Here is a 13303-nt window from a genome sequence, read left to right on the forward strand (position 1 = left end):
TGAGAAACACCGAATTTAGCTTTCTGGTGGACCTGGCCAAAATGCCAGTGGAAAATAACATGTCTCTGAAGCAGACAGAGTGCCCTACACCTTGGACTGAGTACGCCGGTCACGCGCTTTTTGTTCCTTCCGCATCTCACCACAAGTTTGAAGTTTATTTCCTGTCTTTTAGTATAACCCCACTGACTACCTCAAGACCAAAACTACAGTAAAATGAAGTTTATAATCAAGCTTGCACCAGTACAGCTATACCGATCACTGTAATGGGGGCAGATCCCCAGCATAGACAAGGCCTTACTCTGCCCTGTTTTGCCATTTTAGTCAGTATTTTCTTAGTCATTCTCCTTCCTTCCTTCCTTCCCCTAGTTCTGCAGTCTTACACAACCTGCACTCTCTTTCTAACAAGCATTCTGATTATTATCATGCGTAGTCCCATTGCTTTTCACTTTCCTCTCATGTAAACCACCCCCAAATAAATATTGAAATCTGTAGCCTTTACTTGCGATAAGAGGGCCTGCTAGAAGATCCAATAATTGCAATTCAGGTCTGTCACTGAAGCAGAATAATCTCTCTGAATTTATTCCACGTGGTGACTAGGCGACTCACAGATGGTACATACTGTATGCTTCTCATAGTTCTCTGTCATTGCTTGCTATAAGCAGTTAGTTTGGCTGACTGTATCAGAACACAGAAACAATGGTTGAGTGGATAAAATGTGATACTTTAAAAATGAGCTAAACTACTTTTTCTCTGGGAGAAATATGCAACATCATAACTCTACTTCTAAGAATTCAATTAAACCCATTTTAGTATCTGCTAAATACCCTTACAAATGCCAAACATTGATTTACATTTTTTTAAGGTTTGCTTTAATCACTGTCTTAAGTTTTGCCCTCTAACTAGCTTCTAATTATATAGAGAAGTTTGGTTTGGATCAAGCTACCAGTTCTGCATGTCATTAGATGATGTTGGGAGATAAGCATGCACAGATGTAAATGATAGACTGTGATTCAGTCTTTTTTTTTTCTCTTCAGACTATACCATTAAGCCAGAGTTTCAGAAATCTTTTCATCTGAAATGAGAGAGAAACCTACTTCAGTCCTTAAACAAAAACAGAAAGTTTAGCATCGACTCATGCTTGAAACAAAAAACTATATTATTATTTATGCTACATTACAGTAGTGGCTGAAGTGTTCTGTGTGTGGTACTGATGCATAGAAAAACAGTTTCTGCCCCAACAACCTTACAGTCTCAAAATGTGAAAAATAGATCAAGCTCAGAGGGGAAAGGACGCAATATTCAAGCCAAGAGATGGTACTGATGGACACACGTGCCATCAATTCCATATTGTTTTGTGTGCTCATGTGTACTTAAACAGAATAATGTTGTAATCCTATTGTTGTCCTTCCTTGCCATCTTCTTTCCTTGACAACTTGCACATAAATGTTTGCTGGATCAGGGCCTTAGGTTTTTTGGAGAAGTGACCAATTGACTTTTGTTGCTAGGCACTTCACTAAATATCTGTGGGGGCTGTAAAATTATAAGAAGTATATTTCCCTTTGGTACGCAATCTAGCAGTGGTTGCCATCATTAAAATTGCATATGTGTGACTTCTATTTTTTTCAAATTAAATAATATTTCTGTGTAATTCTGCTTCTAATTTAATAAATAGAGAATCTAGTAAAAGGTCTTCATAATTTCTCACCACCACCACCTCCTCCCTTAACTCTCAGATGGAAAAACATTGTCAGAGGGAAACTGATGCCATTCCAAGCATGCCATACGTCAGATCACTATCTTGTTTCAACAAAAGCTTTAGAGATGGTTGCTGTGTAAATCTTCTTTACCTAATAAATAGTGAGTGCTGTCTCACTTTCAGTATGACCAGCATCACAACTTCCTATATTTTTTTCATTTTTCATTTAATTTTTTTTTCCTTTTGGGTCTGCCCATCAGCATAGTCAGTTTCCCAATATGTCAGGGATAAATCCTGGGAGTTTCTAATATGGCTGCACAGTCCCCTTGAAATTGTTTCTGCTCTTCTACTCTATCTTGCAAATTGTTTAGATCTTGTAGTCTGTATAAAATCCTTTCTTAATCTCTTAATTTGTGGTGTGAATGCAGCAGATGCCAGTGCCATAGCAAATGTTTAATAGTAGAGTTTTCTAAGGTTCTTTAATGGACAGTTCCCCAGTAACACTGGTATGCCAGCAACAAACTTCATATGCCTTTGTAAGGCTGCTGTGACTAACCAGCCAGAAAATTCTGGAGAGTCTGGGACCAGTCCCCTTGGAGTGTGCTTTGACTATCTTTTCTCTTTTATGGTTTTCTCCTCTTCATTATGTTTGATCATTTTGTGATTGAGTTTTGTTCCAGGATTATCTATTCTAGACTAGCCTATGGCCATGAACTTTTTTTCTTGATTCATATGCTGTGTTGTGGTAACTAGCTGCAATGCTGTTGGATTAAATCTATTCCCAGTCTCAAGGGAAGTAGGGTTACAAACTAGACACTTATCAAACTAAGCTAGTGGGTTTTTTTGGTTATTGAGGAGGTGCTCAGATATTATGGTGATGGGCACCGCTATTGGAACCTAGATTGTGCTGTAGTCTCCAGAGCAGCATCTGTATTTTACACAAGAATAAATTACTTCTGACCTAACCAACTGTTTTTCTATGATGAACTGGAAATATTAAAGTAATCACAATTCTTTCTTAAATTTTTTGTGGATGTTACACATTTTATGTTTATTATTTTAGGAACTGTTGGGAAACTATAGAATTGTTCAAAGGAGCATGATAAAAATGTCTTTCGCAAAGGCTTTTAAGATGGCAGTTCAAGATGTAACATATGAACAGCAGAGCCTGGCGGCTATAGATTATGGTGTATTTAAATCTGTGTGACTTCATCAGTGCATAGCAGTTTAAACTGGTGGAAATCCCATGTTTTCCTGTCCCCTCCTGCTATTTTTATGCAAGAGTTTCACAGAATTGTCTGTATGAATAATGGTAGACATGTTCTTGCACACCAGTACAGTAACTCCTCACTTGAAGTCGTCCCAGTTAACGTTGTTTCATTGTTACGTTGCTGATCAATTAGGGAACACGATCATTTAAAGTTGTGCAATGCTCCACTCTTATGGTGTTTGGCTGCCTGCTTTCTCCACAGCTGGCAGCTTCCCTATGCCCCGCCCCCCCAGCACCTCCACCTGCAGGCAGACCCTGCGGATCAGCGCCTTCCCCCTCCTCCCCCTGCCTCCTGCCCGTGGCAATCAGCTGGCTTGCAGTGTTGGGGGGGCAAGAGGGATGGGGAAGGAGCGAGGACTTGGCGTGCCTCCGCCCTCCATCTCCTGCCTGGGGAAATCAGCTGGCTTGCAGCATTTAGAAGGGAGGGGAGGAGCGAGGACGCAGCATGGGAAGTAAAGGGAGAGGAGGTTGGGGGAGAGAAGAGGCAAGTCAAGGATGGGGACTTGGGGGGAAGGGGGGAGTGGGTGGGCTGAGGCTTGCCCCCCCCCCCATCAGTAGGGGAAGCGGCAGCTTCCGCGCAATGTGCTTCTCCTAGCCTACAGCACCTTCAGCCTCCTTGCCTGCCTCATATCCAGTGCCAGTGGGCTGTGCCTGTGTAGGGTAAGGCAGGGGCACCTCCCAACTATACTACAGTACCTGTATTAAATTGCTTGTTTAAAATGTATATAATGCCTTTTGTCTGGCAAAAATACCAATTTCCGTGGAACCTAACCCCCCCCCCCCCCATTTACATTAATTCTTATGGGGAAATTGGATTCCCTTAACATCATTTCACTTAGTCACATTTTTCAGGAACATAACTACAACATTTTAGTGAGGAGTTACTGTACTTTTCTGTGGGGGGAGGGGGGAGGAATAAGGATGTGACACATGGGAGTACTGATAAGACTGATCTGTATTTCCTGGCCTGTTCAAATGGCATACGTCAGGATTATAAGAGATTATACCTCTGTCAGATTGTAGGAGGAAGTGGTCAGTGTATGCTGGCTCCAGTAGCTGCTAGTAGTGAATATTTACTATGTAATAACTTAATCTGAATCCTCCCTGCACTATCAGACATTGCTTAGTACACAAACAAGGCTCCCCTCTCCCTGTCTTCCAGCAAATAGTATGATATGGCTATGTTGGTGTGTTTCTATGATTTAACTTTTTTACAAGGATAGGTTATTGGCCTATCGCTCAGCCACCAACCTGGAGAACCAGTGGGCTGCTTTTCATCTAGTTCTACCCTTTGATCAGGTGGCTCTGTTAGGTATTACAGTCCCACCAGCATAGCTCTCAGGGTCATTGGAACACACAAGTATTCCCACCACATCAAGGTGCAGTCTCCAGGGAAGGAATATCTGTATCCATGTATCTGAGGCTATGGCTAACTACGAGCTAGGGGTGTGATTCCCCTGCTTGTGTATACATACTCATGCTGGCTGTCATTGAGCTACCACGACTACAAGAAGCAATGGAGCTATAGTAGCACTGGTATTGGCAGTGGAAGTGTAGCTGAGCAGTGCTGAATGCAAACCCGCAATGGATATGTACTCAGCATGGCTGAGCCTATGCTAGCATGGCTGAGCCTATGCTAGCATGGCTGAGCCTATGCTAGCATGGCTGAGCCTATGCTAGCATGGCTGAGCCTATGCTAGCATGGCTGAGCCTATGCTAGCATGGCTACGCTGCTGTTTATATGCCTGCTAGCTCAAGGAGAGCAAGTGTGAGTATGTGCACACAAGCAGATATATCACAGCCTAGCTCGTAGTGTAGTTATAATCTACTATGGTTATCAAAAAAGTGGAGATACAATGTATGTGATAAATTGTATTGCTACACACCTTAAAACACTTCACCTGCATTCTATTATATCCCCTAATTGGATGCAACATTTTTCTTCTAGCCTGAAGCTTCCAAGAAAGCTCTTCTTAAAATTGACATTATGATTTCTAGGGAAAAAAACTAGGTAGCATCTTGAGGCTTCTAAAATGGTCTGGGATATTGCTTGCTTCTCAGCGATAACCTGCATAACTCAGTGGGTCTGAGTAGACTAGGGAAAAGGGGGATATTATTTTTATTATTTTTAATATGATTTGAAACATCTCTTTTAATTAGTGTAAACAGTTAATTCACCTTTTTAAAGTCATATTGTAAATGGGGAATAATCTTGTGTTGCCCCACTGGGAAATGGAATAAATAATCTAGTAGGACCTCAGTCCTGCAAATATATATGCAGTTGAACTCAGTGAGACTTAGTTAAGCATGTGTACATGTTTTCAGGATTGGGCCTAAATCTCTTCTGTGTCTGATTTCCATTGCAATTAATAGCTAAGTTTCTTATTTTTGAAGATAGTAAGTCTGTATTTGACAAATGCACTAGCAGTAGTATAACTATCTGTAGTGTTAATTGAATTAGTGACACTGTACTGGACACATTGATGTTTTGATTGTTTATTTTACAACCTCTTTTTATGCATGTAGTGAAAAACTTTTTGACCCTTAAATAGGGCACAATAACATGTTTGGGTTTTTAATCCCTTTCCTTCCTCTGTCTGTCTTGAAAAGGTTTCACACACAAAATCTGGACATATCTTCATGGCTATCTTTCCAAATAAATTTTAGATTTGTACATGCTTTGTAACTACTCTTTTTCATGCAAGGTCAGCATTGATTTTCTGCTGTGCAACATGTCACATATAATATAAACGTTACTAACCCCTCACCATTTCCCTGAAATCCCAATTTGAAAGCTGACTGAGCTTGCTTGGTACCCCTGGAGTGATGGTCAGGGACAGAAATGTTCCACTCAAATTATTTCTAGCGAACGTTTCTTCAGAGATCACAGTAGAAACACTGCAGACATGTGCACACATGAACACACGCTCTGATTGCCCATCAGTAGTCTGATCATTTAAAAACCCATGGGTAATTAGTATGATTAGCTGTATCCACACAGCAACAATCAATTAAAATTAAATGGCATTGGCATTGCCAAAAGGTCATACCAAGTTTTGTTAGTGCTTTGATAATCCAAATGGTTTAGTAAAAGCTATTCATTTGAAGATAGTTACAGCCTTTCTAAAAGCTGCATTCACTGTCTCTTCTCTTTTGCACACCCGATACTATACATTATAACATTTTACTGTAGCATGGCTTTGTTCCAAAATTATCCTCCTTTTTCCATTTAAAAAAAACTCATGAAATTTTTTTTTTATTTTTTTTATTTTTTTTTTTTACTTTTTAAGGGAATGTACTTATAGGCCACTCACCCTGAAAGTGCAAAGCATTACCAGTGAATGTTTTCACTACCAAAAAAGTTTTTTTTTTCTTTTTTTCAGCAACATGGCTACTGCAGGTTAGTTACCTCGCTGTGAGTTCCTAGAGGAGATGAGGCACAGGTAGTTTTTACCATGATATAGCTAGGTGAGGTCAACCACAGGTGGTGGGTTTAGTGTTGACCTCATCCAGCTGTATTAGAGTAAGAACTACCTATGCCTTATCTCCTCTATGCATCAGCTATCCCTCTATAAACCCTAGTTATCTCACTGTAAATAGCCTCCATTTTGGCAGTGAAGACATAGCCTCAGTATACAGTGCCTTTCACCAAATGTTTTGTGCAGAGATATGTGTGTGTCCCAATTTTGTAAATGGGTAAAACTGAGGCACAGAGACGGGGTGGTTACATAGCAAAAATCACCCAGCAAGTCAGTAGATGAGTTCTGAATAGGACCCAGTGTCTCCTGACTCCCAGTCCACTGTTCTAAGTACTAGACAATACTGTGCCATGTGCAGAAAGCTTTCTTAGCATTTACACTCATTATTGGTTTATCTCTGCAGCCGCTCCCTTTGCGGGCTTACCTCTTCTACCATACACATACCCCCTCACACACAATGAGCAGCACATAGCTGCTGGCTGGCACAGCAGCAGTTCATAAGTGTGCAAGCTGCTGGCAGTTTGTATCTGTTCTCCCCCACCCTAAATTCCCAACATGGCTTTGACACCTGCCTGCTGCTTCAGCTTCCCTTGGTCTTCACCAAAGCCATTCCATCTCCACTTACTCTGTTCTCCCCATTCCATCTTTTCACTCCCACCCCTGAATCCCCACTCTCTTCCATTCCTGGGGGGGAAAAAAATCCCCTCAGGGTTTACCCTGGCATGTAAAACAATAGATTTTGTATTTTTGTTGCTCAAAACATTCAGCAGCTATGAGTATACTTTCCACTTTGGAGTGAGAAGAAGCTCAATGGTTGTTGATTTCTAAAATGCAAGCAAAACTAGCCAGGAAGATGTGGAGCAAGCACTGTGGAGGCAATCAAAGGATTTTTGTCTACAAACACTGGGGTGCGGCTTGGTTGTAATTTAAGGTTTTATTGCCAAGTTCTCAGCACACTAATATGACACTCAGATTCTAGACACCCCAAGGGGAGAACAGGAGATCTGAACCCCAAAGAATAAGCAGTAGAATCAACTGGTTGTATAGTGGTATTGTGTATAAAAATGTCAAGTAAGGTCTTTTATGAAAGATTGGAATGTTCTGAGCTGATGAGAGATGTATACAGACTGAGGTTATGAATTCATATATTTGTGTATGTGTAGAGCTGTGCTCGTAATTTGTGCTGCAACATTCAGCTCCACCTCACAATGTGACAGTGGGCAGTCAGGCAAAGAGGGGCTGCCTCCCTAGCCAGATGAAACTAGCTCCAAGCACCTAGGATTGTTCAACCCAAGAAACGACAAGTGATGGGCTATTATAATTAATCAAGACACTGAGACATCCCGGATATCAATTCAAGGAGGAATTTTCTCTGCTTTGAATAACCATGAATCACCATAGTCTTATGGAGGGGAGAAATCCTGCAAACCCTATTAAAGGGAAATGACTTGAAATGAAATCTATCCAGAAACTGAGTGACAGTCACTTGGCAGGTGCTGTCTGTGAAATGCCAGGCCCTCCCTATGGGTATACAGTATGCTGAGAAACTGTTCAGAGGCAATAGGTGGCTTATATTAGAAAAGGGAGTAGATCTAATTTGAAAGTGTAAAGCCTGAGGATGCATCTTTGTTTGTTTTCTGTATAACGTGTAGATCTGCTATTCCTTACTGCTTTATCCTTGAATCTGTGATTTTTCTGTTAAATAAATTGTTTGCTTTTACCCCAAGCAGCTCTTTGTTGTGCAAACTGTGTGGATTGTGTGTACCAAAGTGAAGCTGATAACTTGGGGAGGGGAGTGACAAACCAGAGGGGAGTGGTCCCAAGTTTCCAGTAATTAGTACCTCGGGGAGGACTTATTTGGGGAGACCCAGGACTGGAGGGGCTGTTGGTGTCTCCCTGCAAGGAGTAACTAGGCTGGTGGATGCCAGGGTGAGACCTTGTGGTTGGGGGATGGTACTGGTGTCACTGATCTGAACCAAAGCTGCACAGCATAAAGACACCCAGAATTACAGGGTGGCAGTGACAGAGCCCTTACCGGTCTGGGTGATCCCCAAAACGTCAGCTAGCTTCTTCTCAAGTTGTATCTTTCAACTAGTTGTAGTTCGTGTAAATGGGTGGTTTTGCTCCATGTTGTACAGATCTACTCTGCTCTTATTCTCCCTTCTGTTCGGTAACCAGTCATCCATCCAGCTCAGGTTTCAGAGGGGTAGCCGTGTTAGTCTGTATCAGCAAAAACAAGGAGTCCTTGTAGCACCTTAGAGACTAACAAATTTATTTGGGCATAATCTTTCATTTGATGAAGTGGGCTATAGCCCATGAAAGCTTATGCCCAAATAAATTTGTTAGTCTCTAAGGTGCCACAAGGACTCCTCGTTGTCCTTCCAGCTCAGGCATTTCACTCTGGGATTCTGGTACAGATGGGATGGTGTCTGAAAATAATCTGAGAATACCAAAACTGCTTACCTGCTGCCAGCTGTCAGTTTTCCTCTGTCACCACCTCTCTGACAGTTACTCTTGCCATGGGCTAGTAATGATTACAGCAGCAGCTACTGTCTGTCATGGGCAGATGGTGACTGAGTGTAGCAATGGAACAAGAGCAGTAGAACACGAGGAAGAATTTATCATTCAACAAAGGGAGAGGGGAACTGCTTTGAACTATTGGCACATTAGTGTGTTGTGATAACTCCTGAGTGTTTAATCTGCTATTGAGAAAAAGGTGATTCTTTTTTATTTATAGCCCATCCTCCCTTCAGCATCATCTGAAAGAGCAAATGACAGAAGTAATAAATCTAGCAGTAAGTACACTTCCTTGCATAGTACTCAGGGCTCCTAGAACTCTATGGCACCTTCAAATCTATTTTTTCTAGCAAACCGCAATGGACCGCAATAGAGCAGGGGTGGCCAAATTGTGGCTGGTGAGCCACCTGTGGCTCTTTTACCATTAAAGTGTGGCTCATGAAGCCTCCACCCTCACCCCCCATTTTCTGTCTACCAGACTAGGGGGAGCTTGAGACCTCCGACTTGCAGCAGGGTGGTGGGGTAGGGGCTTCTGCCCCAGTGGGGAGGGGAGTCTCAGGGCTTCAGCAGAGCTGAAGCCCCAAGCCCCAGCAGGTGCCACCCAAGGGGCTGAAACCCCGAGGCCCAGCAGGCGTGCCCCAGCTCTCGAACTTCTGAAGATGTTCGTACATGGCTTGGAGGGTCAGTAAGTTTGGCCACCACTGCAATAGAAGAAGCAGGCTGCCATCTTCCATCATCCCTTCCAAACCCACTGCTGCCTCAGTGAGGACAACTAATCTGCCACCAAGCTCATGCCAGGGACAGAAAGGAAAGCTGATTATCACAAAGCAGTTATTGCCCCTAGAAATAAGGTCAGGCCAGCAGGTTTTCATCTGCATTTTATTACTCAGGAAATTTCCCGACAGCTCTACAACATGGCTTTTCAGGCCCCTTCGTTCACTCCTGTAAGTGGGTTCAAATGCTGCAGGACTGTTCAGTGGCAGTTCTATTACGACCTAGCAACCCACTGAAGAGCAAATCACCATTCAAGATGCCACCCCCTACCATGTCCTTCTCTAATCTAGCAGCCTCTTCTCTCCCACAGCTTCGGTACAGCTGCAGGAGCCCAAGCAGAGCCCAGATCACACAACCCCAAACTTTGAAGCTTGGAGCACATCTTTTCTGGCCAGAAAGCCTGGCCCTATTGCCTCTGAGGGCAACACTAGCTCCAATTCAAATGTAGACCTGGTGTGGGGGTGAGGGGATGGAGCCCCGGCATTGCCCTGACATCAACAATGACAGAGTCTTGCTAACTTTTTGCTTCAGCAAACTGCAAACCCCAGAAATTTAGTAGAAATTTGTGTTGGACGTTTGCCATGATCCAAATGAGCAAGAGGCTTTGTATATGTGGCTAATAATGAATTTTAATAAATTAAATGCCATTGACGTTGGCGGACAGAGAGGTAGCAACAGAGCACAAGGAGCCAGTGCAAGTGTGTGCGCTTTGGACAGGAAGGTGGCAGGAGTGCTGCTGTGTGCTCTGACTGCTTTCTTCTCTTTAGCAGCCTCCCAGCTCCAGCCATGAGGCTCAGAGGCATCAACAGTGAGAAAGCAGGCAAAGAGGAAAACAGTCATTCTGTAGGCTGTGAGGTCAGAATTGGGGGAAAAGGAAAAGCAGAAAAAGGAGAAACATCTTTCAAGGATTTCAACACATTCAGGGGAGTCCACGGGAACGCTGCATGCTTTGGAATTTTACATTGTGGTTTTTTTTTCTTCTTTGAAACTTTCTAAGAAAAAAAATAGTATGAAGTTTCCCAGAAAATGCATGTCTCTCCAGTGGTTGCAAGGCTGACGACCCACAGAACCCCAGCTGATTAACTGTGCTTGGGGCAACACTTTCACATATTGGCAAAAATGCCTTTTCCTCCTCAAGAACATAAGAATGGCCATACTGGGTCAGACCAAAGGTCCATCCAGCCCAGGATCCTGTCCACTGACAGTGACCAATTCCAGGTGTCCCAGAGGGAGCGAACCTAACAGATAATGATCAAGTGATCTCTCTCCTGCCATCCATCTCCACCCTCTGACAAACAGAGGCTGGGATACCGTTCCTTACCCATCCTGGCTAATAGCCATTAATGGACTTAACCTCCATGAATTTATCTAGTTTTCTTTTAAACCCTGTTATAATCCTAGCCTTCACAACCTCCTCAGGCAAGGAGTTCCGCAGGTTGACTATGCACTGTGTGAAGAAGAGCTTCCTTTTATTTGTTTTAAACCTGCTACCCATTAATTTCATTTGGTGGCTCCTAGTTCTTATATTATGGGAACAAGGAAATAACTTTCCCTTATTCACTTTCTCCACACCACTCATGATTTTATATACCTCTATCATATCCCCCCTTAGTCTCCTCTTTTCCAAGCTGAAAAGTCATAGCCTCTTTAATCTCTCCTCATATGGGACCCATTCCAAACCCCTAATCATTTTAGTTGCCCTTCTCTGAATCTTTTCTAATGCCAGTATATCTTTTTTGAGATGAGACCACATCTGTATGTAGTATTCAAGATGTGGGCGTACCACGGATTTATATAAGGGCAATAAGATATTCTCCGTCATATTCTCTATCCCTTTTTGAATGATCCCTAACATCCTGTTTGCTTTTTTGACTGTCGCTGCACACTGCGTGGACGTCTTCAGAGAACTATCCACGATGACTCCAAGATCTCTTTCCTGATTAGTTGTAGCTAAATTAGCCCCCATCATGTTGTATGTATAGTTGGGGTTATTTTTTCCAATGTGCATTACTTTACATTTGTCCACATTAAATTTCATTTGCTATTTTGTTGCCCAGTCCCTTAGTTTTGTGAGATCTTTTTGAAGTTCTTCACAGTCTGATTTGGTCTTAACTATCTTAAGCAGTTCAGTATCGTCTGCAAACTTTGCCACCTCACTGTTTACCTCTTTCTCCAGATCATTTATGAATAAGTTGAATAGGATTGGTCCTAGGACTGACCCTTTGGTCCTAGGACTGACCCTTCAGGAACACCACTAGTTACCCCTCTCCATTTTGAAAATTTTGCCATTTATTCCTACCCTTTGTTCCCTGTCTTTTAACCAGTTCTCAGTCCATGAAAGGATCTTCCCTCTTATCCCATGACAACTTAATTTACCTAAGAGCCTTTGATGAGGGACCTTGTCAAAGTCTTTCTGGAAATCTAAGAACACTATGTCCACTGGATCCTCCTTGTCCACATGTTTGTTGACCCCTTCAAAGAACTCTTATAGATTAGTAAGACATGATTTCCCTTTACAGAAACCATGTAGACTTTTGCCCAACAATTTATGTTCTTCTATGTGTCTGACAATTTTATTCTTTACTATTCTTTCAACTAATTTGCCTGGTACTGACGTTAGACTTATTGGTCTGTAATTGCCGGGATCACCTCTAGAGCCCTTTTTAAATATTGGTGTTTCATTAGCTATCTTCCAGTCATCGGGTACCGAAGCCGATTTAAAGGACAGGTTACAAACCATAGTTAATAGTTCCGCAATTTCACATTTGAGTTCTTTCAGAACTTGGGTGAATGCCATCTGGTCCCGGTGACTTGTTACTGTTAAGTTTTTATTGATTAATTCCAAAACCACCTCAAGTGACACTTCAATCTGTGACAATTCCTCAGATTTGTCACCTACAAAGGACGGCTCAGGTTTGGGAATCTCCCTAACATCCTCAGCCGTGAAGACTGAAGCAAAGAATCCATTTAGTTTCTCCGCAATGACTTTATCATCTTTAAGTGCTCCTTTTGTATCTCGAGGGTCATGGGGCCCAACTGGTTGTTTATCAGGTTTCCTGCTTCTGATGTACTTAAAAAACATTTTGTTATTACCTTTGGAGCTTTTGGCTAGCCGTTCTTCAAACTCCTCTTTGGCTTTTCTTATTACATTTTTACACTTAATTTGGCAGTGTTTTTGCTCCTTTCTATTTACCTCACTAGGATTTGACTTCCACTTTTTAAAAGATGCCTTTTTATCGCTCACTGCTTCTTTTACATGGTTGTTAAGCCACGGTGGCTCTTTTTTAGTTCTATTACTGTGGTTTTTAATTTGGGGTATACATTCAAATTGGGCCTCTATTATGATGTCTTTGAAAAGTGTCCATGCAGCTTACAGTGATTAGAGTGAAATCCCTGCACCTTTTAATTTCTGTTTAAGTAACCTCCTCGTTTTTGCATAGTTCCCCTTTCTGAAATTAAATGCCACAGTGTTGGGCTGTTGAGATGTTCTTCCCACCACAGGAATGTTAACTGTTATTATATTATGGTCACTATTTCCAATCGGTCCTATTATAGTTGCCTCTTGGA

The 13303-nt window shown here is 42.2% G+C and overlaps 1 protein-coding gene across 8 annotated transcripts in view; it reads left to right on the plus strand.

The window, feature by feature from the left end:
* The window catches only part of FYN (FYN proto-oncogene, Src family tyrosine kinase), a 172501-nt gene that overhangs the window by 88745 nt on the left and 70453 nt on the right, over positions 1–13303 (plus strand). Inside the window, exon 1 of one of the 8 annotated variants that reach the window (XM_039529267.1) lies at positions 9220–9240. The exons of the other annotated variants lie outside the window; for them this stretch is intronic. The gene's annotated coding sequence lies outside the window, so the exon portion shown is untranslated. Of the gene's footprint in view, positions 1–9219; positions 9241–13303 lie in introns of those variants that run through there. 8 annotated transcript variants of the gene reach the window in all.

This window comes from Mauremys reevesii, linkage group 3 (assembly GCF_016161935.1).
Source record: "Mauremys reevesii isolate NIE-2019 linkage group 3, ASM1616193v1, whole genome shotgun sequence".
Classification (NCBI taxonomy): domain Eukaryota; kingdom Metazoa; phylum Chordata; order Testudines; family Geoemydidae; genus Mauremys; species Mauremys reevesii.